The 6,000-nt window shown below is 52.6% G+C and overlaps 1 long non-coding RNA gene across 1 annotated transcript; it reads left to right on the forward strand.

Annotated features, from left to right (window-relative positions):
- Window positions 1-4,941: 4,941 nt before the first annotated feature.
- LOC123329947 lies at window positions 4,942-5,779 on the forward strand. Its single transcript, XR_006545578.2, has 2 exons — window positions 4,942-5,239; window positions 5,472-5,779. It is a non-coding gene; the product is annotated as an uncharacterized LOC123329947 (long non-coding RNA).
- The last annotated feature ends 221 nt before the right edge of the window (window positions 5,780-6,000 follow it).

Raw genomic sequence — 6,000 nt, forward strand, 5'->3', positions numbered from 1 at the left:
AACATTTTATTCTTATTACCAGCTAATTCTTGTACAGGCACACCCACCTCACCCTGAGTCCAAACTTTTTGTATCAGCTGAGCAATTAGCACATCTTTGAGCTCATACTACATGCCAGGCACTGTTCTAAGTACTTTATAGGATTCCCTGGTGGTCCAGTGGTTTAAGAGCTCCTGGCCTCAGAGCTCTCTGACTGCAGGCAAACACCCAGGACAAGAGGCTGAGCACCCGGGGTCTCTGGTTTTTCGCCCTGGGAGCACTCACGGCTCTGAGAGGGTCCCAGGAGAGAGGTGCCACGTGAAGGGGGCTCCAGGAGCATCCCCTACCTAGGTTTCCAGGAGACCCCTGCATCCTTTTCCCCTTGGCAGGATGGATGTGTCACAACCTGGAGATCAACAGTGTAGGGGAGGGGCAGGGCTAACCAGAGGCCCCACCCTGGGTGTTTGTTTAGGCTGCAGTTCAGTTCTGTTCAGTCTCTCAGTCGTGTCCGAATCTTTGTGACCCCATGCACTGCAGCACGACAGGCCTCCCTGTCCATCACCGACTCCTGGAGTTTACTCAAACTCATGTCCATCGAGTCGGTGATGCCATCCAGCCATCTCACCCTCTGTCGTCTGCTTCTCCTCCTGCTGCAAGCTTAGCTTAGTTTCTCCAGGTATGGTGGGTCCTGCCCACAAACATTCACCTGTACACACACACACTCTCAGGCACCTGCCCTGCATTCAGGGCCCCCTTTCATGAAGAAACCTCTGGTTTCTAACGTCCCCTGTGGGTGGTGACATGTATAGTAAAAATCACCCTAAACATTACACGCTCTGCACACCTTGTCTCTAAGCTTCACGTCGGTCTTGTAAGAAAGTTTTTAACATAATCACCCGCTATCCTTAGAGATGAGAATAACGGGGCTCAGAAAAGCCAAGTAATTGTCCTGAGGCCGCACAGCCTATATGTGACAGGGCTGGATTGGGATCCAGACGCTTCATCCCTGTCGCCAGGCTGCCATTCCCGTTTCTCTCCCTGCGTCCAGCGCCCAGTGCAGCACCCAGGATGTGTTCAGGAAGTCCACCGATCCACGTGTGTATGTGGGTCTTCTTTCATATACAATCAGCACAGTCTCCAGTCGCCCCTTTCTCCAAACCCACCCTGAGCCGTGATCGCGAGGCAGACTCAGAGAATTGTAGACCCCTCTGCTTTCTCTGCAGCCAGAACGAGCACCATCCTGAACTCCCTGAGGGCCCAAGCCTCGGTTTCCCTCTGTCTCTCAGGTCCACACGCCTGAGCAAGGCTTTGAGGAGATGGACAGCCCCTAGTTGGGCTCTTGCCCCAGGTCTGACCCTCACTCTGGAAGCCGCTGCCCGCCTCCATCCCCCCTCTTCCTATGAAACATCAGGCCTGGCACTGCCCCCCCCAACCGCCCGCCGCATTCCCCCTCTCCTGGCGGCCCCCTGGGAGCCTGGGCTTTGCTTGAGGGCAGCGAGTGAAGCCGGCTGTAACAGAGAAACCTCGGGCTCCTCTTTAGAAGTCCCTGGAGGAGGCAGATCTGAGGAAAGGCTGCCGAGAAGGCGCCTGCAGCAATGTCAGCTTGAGAACAACCTGGCTGACAGGATGCTGAGCGGGGATTAAGGTCGGGATCAGGGAAGCCAGGGAGACGAACGCAAGTTCCCTGCTCCCCTTGTTTCTGCCACCGCAGCCTTCTCCCAGACTGCTGGGTTTGTCTTCTTGTTTGTTCTCTGGGAAAGTGGGCGGAGAGGGATGTGGGTAAGGGTGAGGCAGGGAAGTAGGGGGAAGGACAGGGGAGAGGTGGAGACGGGCAGGCCGGGGATGGAAAGCGATGGGTTCTCCTCTGGTCCTCAGGACTCGGTGAAGGACAGGCAGTGGCATGGTGGTCCTCGTTTGGGACCCTTCCCCCCCGACTGTCCCCAGTTGGCCATGGGGCAATGATCACCTCCCCTGTTAACTGTCCCCCATGTTCAGAGCCTGTCCCGGTGGCAGGACTCGTGACGATAGAGCTGTTCTTGCTCTGAGAGAGGCTCCCAGCCAACGAGGCAGGCGCAGAAAGGGGACAAGCCCGTTTCCACCTGCCCACAAATGCAAGCTCGCGGCAGAAGGGCCTTCACTCCGACCTGCCTCCACACTGAAATGTCACAAGAGCCCAGCCAGGTGGGCAGCGGAGCGTCAGTAGCAGCTGATGGAGCCCCGGATGCGTTGTCCCTGGCGGGTGGCTAAAAGCGTGGCCTCTGGTCTCACGCTGCATGGGTTTGAATTCTGGCTCTGCTGCTGACTTGCTGTGTGACTATCAACTGAACTCTCTACGCCTCCGTGGGGGGAAAATGGTAGCACCCCCTCCTGAGGCTGTTAAGATGAAGGGAGTGAGCACAACAGCAGTGCCTGGGATAGGGCAGGACACAGGTGATGGGTGCGCTGAGGGCGGTTGCATTTATCGTGAAGCAGAGGGAAGGAATGAGAGTGGGAATCCACAGTGAATCACGCGAAAGCTTCTGAGAGAAAGGGAGTTTGGAGTCTGACTTTGGAAGCGGAGGCTTGACAGGGTCGGAACGAAAGAGTGAATTGGGGGGTGAGAGACAAAGCCCCTTGTTTGCCTGGAGAGTGGAGGGCCTGAGAGGGGCGGAGATTTAAGGATGTGTCTGGGGAGAGGAACAAGTATTCATTTTCTTGGAACTTCAGTCTTTCTGGGGCCATCCTTTCTCCAAGGTTCTAGCTCTAACTCGGGCTAACATGACTTCTGTCTCCTAGTCTTGCCAAGGATGAGCCTGGGGTGCAAAGGCCATGAAAAGATGCTGTTGATCATTGTGACCTTCCAAGATTGGGGCTTGATCCAGAAATCCAAGCCATTCAGAGAAGCTTCCAGTGGCACCTGCATTCTCTGGACCTGATGAGGCAAAAGACAAGCAGATAAACACTCTAAGACTACAAAAGTGGAGGCAGATGGTCCCTGGGGTTGGATTCCAGCTTTGCCACTGACCAGCTGTTTGGAGCAGGTCAGTCAGCTTCTCTGGGCCTTTGTTGCCTGGTCTGTGACATAGCGGAAAGATTCACACAGAAACAGAGGCGAGCTCGTTCTTGGCTTCCTCGGAGACAGCCACTACAGGGCCTGCTCACCCTGGCCCACACTGAAGCTCCTCTTGGGGTTCCTCAGCCCCTCACCCCATCTCTGGGCACCCTGACTGCAGGCTGGAAGTAGAGAAGGGTCTGGGTGGGAGTGAGAGCCCGGGGTGGGTTCCAGTAATTGAGGAAAGGATCCGCTGCCTGTGAGTGCTGCGGGGGAAGCACTGGGCCAGGGGGCCTGGTCTCTGTGGGGGTGGGGGGCGGGTGGGGCACCCTGAGCTGGGGACTGTATCTCTAGGGGACTGGTTTCTGGAGAAGCTAATTTCAAAAGCTTCTTTTAAAGAAACCTGTCAATACAATTTATGTGTAGATTTATTGTAGGAAATTTGGAAAATGCAGAAAAGTGTAGAAAAAGAGCTAAAGCTGAAGCTCTAATACTTTGGCTACTTGATGCAAAGAGTTGACTCATTGGAAAAGATCTTGGTGCTGGGAAAGACTGAAGGGAAAAGGAGAAGGGGATGGCAGAGGACGAGAGGGTATCACTGACTCAGTGGACTTGAATGTGAGCAGACTCCAGGAGATGGTGAAGGACAGGGGAGCCTGGTGTGCTGCAGTCCATGAAGTCTCAAAGAGTCGACATGACTTAGGGACTAAATAACAACACCACCACACTGGATGTACCTATAGCTCAAAAAATGTAGAAACAGCGTCATGGAATAATGAATACAGTTTCATAAAACTAGTTTCTTCATTAAATAAAACATCAAGAACTTTTCCTCCAGATCATTAAATATTCTCCTCCAGCATCATTTAAAATGGCTGCACAGGAGGACTTCCTGATGGCCCACTGGTTAAGACTTCTCCTTCCAGTGCAAGGATGTGGGTTTAATCCTCAGTCAGGGAGCCAAGATCCCACATGTGTTGTGTTAGTCATGTCCGACTCAGTCGCTCAGTCATGTCCGACTCTTTGCAACCCCATTGACTGTAGGCCTCCAGGCCCCTCTGCCCATGGAAATCTCCAAGCAAGAAAACTGGAGTGGATTGCTATTCTCTTCTCCAGGGGATCTTATGGACTCAGGGATCGAACCCAGGACTCCCACAATGCAGTCAGATTCTTTACCGTCTGAGCCACCCATGCCTTGTGGCCAAAAATCCAAAACATAAAACAGAAGCAATGTTGTAACAAATTCAATAAAGACTTTTTAAAACAGTCCACGTCAAAAATAAATAAATAAATAAATAAAATAAAAAATAAAATGACTGCACAGTGCCCCATCTTCTGAGTGTGTTGTAAGGCTTTTATCAGTCCTCAATTGCTGGGCATCCAGAATGTTGCTAGATTTTTGCTGTTATAAGCAGTGCTGTGACAAACATCGCTGTAGAGAAATCTTTGAAGGGGCGGCTAACTTTATGGTTGTTTATTTGTCTGTCTACCCCAGCCCCGAGTGTGAGATTTTCCAGGGCCGGCCCTGCATCCGAAGCAAGAGCTTGGCTCCTGGTTCTCTGCAGACCTCTAGTAATTGTTGAATTGCATTTTCTGGGGCTTGTGCTCCAGACTGAAGAACTAGGATGATGGGCTGATCAAGAAGAAACCCGCCTTCCCTGCTAGGACACTCAGGGGTCCCCAGTGCCCTCTGTTGGGTCTGCCAACTTCTAGGGGAAAAAAAACCCATTTCCAAGCCCAGAGCTACCACCATCCCAGAGGCTTGCTGAACTGCTTCCCTTTATCTCTTATTTTTTCCTGGGCAAAGCTTCCGTGGCCTCCCCCTACCAGGACCTTCCCCGCTGCACCACCATCCCCACCTCTGACTCATTTGAGTCCTTTTGTTATGTCTTCGGGCTGAAGGCCTAGCCGACAGAGCCCTTTCACCTGCTCATTCCTGTTGTGGCAGCTTGCTGGGCTCCCCCTGAAGCAGCCCCTTCTCTGTCCCCCCAACCCTTTCCGACAGCACAGCCCCTAGGCCCTGGGAAGTGCCCACAGGGCACCCTCAGCCCTGCCCCCTGCTCTGCCCGCCGCCTGCCTCCCATAGTACCAAGGAGCTTGGTCTCTTCCTCCCCCGGGGGCTCTGGGTGGATGCTGTCATTCTTCCTTAGACAGATTTGTAGAATCAGGGATTTTTGGAGCTGAGACCCAGCTCCTTATTTTTCAATGGGTCTTTAACACAGTTGAGAGGTAAGGGACAAAAATGAGAGGTAAAACTTACTAATTTAATCTCCCCCTCAAGCATCCATGCCCTCCCGCAGGGCTCTCTTCTGTCTTCTTTTCCCCTCCTCTTCTTTTCCTTTCTCTTCCCCCTTTTTCTCTTCTCTCATTCAGCTCCGACACACTCTCCCACCCTCCTGTCCTCATTTCCCCTCCTCTCCCCTTCTTTTTTAAGTTTTTTTCTTTTCTTTTAACTTTCAAGGTCATTCCGGACTCCTGACGCCGCCAGTCCCTTGGTGAGACGTGAGCGCCATTGGCGTCCGTGGCCTCTGTTTCCGTGGCAACCCAGTAACCATTAATTTTCAATTAAAGGAGACAAAAAGCTCGATGACAGCTCCAGGTCTGCTGAAGATGTCAAGAATCTGTATTAATATACAGCAAGAGAGCATAATTGTGTGTCCATCTTCCAGAGCAGCGAAAAATGGAGGGATAATTACCAGCTCGAAAGCCACTCTGTAATTTAGTTCTTACTGTCACCACAGCCCTACACATTAGCATAAATTAAAAGCAGAGTTTATTGTTATCAAAGTGCATTGATATCGCCAGACCTGCTTTCTTCCTTTTAACTGTTTGTCGTGGGTGAGTGACTCCCCAACTCTCTCGGGGTCTCCCTGGGGTGGCAAGAAGTTCCAGCGCGGGGTGATGCCGAGGCACGGACGCCGGATCCGGAAGGTCTTGGCTGTTTCTGCCGTCCTCCCTTGGGGCGGATGGAGACCAGGGTCAGGGCGTGG

The sequence above is a fragment of the Bubalus bubalis genome, chromosome 2, assembly GCF_019923935.1.
Source record: "Bubalus bubalis isolate 160015118507 breed Murrah chromosome 2, NDDB_SH_1, whole genome shotgun sequence".
Taxonomy (NCBI): Eukaryota; Metazoa; Chordata; class Mammalia; order Artiodactyla; family Bovidae; genus Bubalus; species Bubalus bubalis.